The following is a 588-nucleotide window of genomic DNA, read 5'->3' as shown; positions in this document are numbered from 1 at the left end:
ACACACACACACACACACCCACACCACACACACCCACACACACACACACACACACACACACACACACACACACACACACACACACACACACACACACACACACACACACACACACACACACACACACTCCTTTTAATCCTGACTATACGCTATTGTAATTTTACTGACAAAATATGAGGCTGGATATTATCACTGAATCTCTCTGCAGTGAAATGGATCAGAGCAGACAGAAATACTTCCTGAATTTTGCAGAATAGTATTGTCAAACATGGTTCTGAAGTGACATGTTTTTTGCATATAATATTTAGATATTTGAACCAAATGCATGAGAAAGAATTGGAGTGTACATATATGTTTGTGTACATCAGCTAAAAAGGGACCGGTAAACTAATTGTCTTCTCCCTGCTCCACCATGCATACGCTAACAAACAACAAACAAAACATAGAAGTGTACATCATGTTTTGTAAAGTGTATGTTTTGTTTTCAAATAACGGCAGTGAGTGGAATAAACAAAAAAAAAATATATCTATACAGGTGTGTGTGTTTTAATAAGTAATGTACCTCGATTACAGACTTCATCTTACAAT

This window comes from Pseudochaenichthys georgianus, chromosome 16 (assembly GCF_902827115.2).
Source record: "Pseudochaenichthys georgianus chromosome 16, fPseGeo1.2, whole genome shotgun sequence".
Taxonomy (NCBI): domain Eukaryota; kingdom Metazoa; phylum Chordata; class Actinopteri; order Perciformes; family Channichthyidae; genus Pseudochaenichthys; species Pseudochaenichthys georgianus.
The sequence above is the reverse complement of the archived record's forward strand: the minus strand, read 5'-3'. Positions refer to the sequence as shown.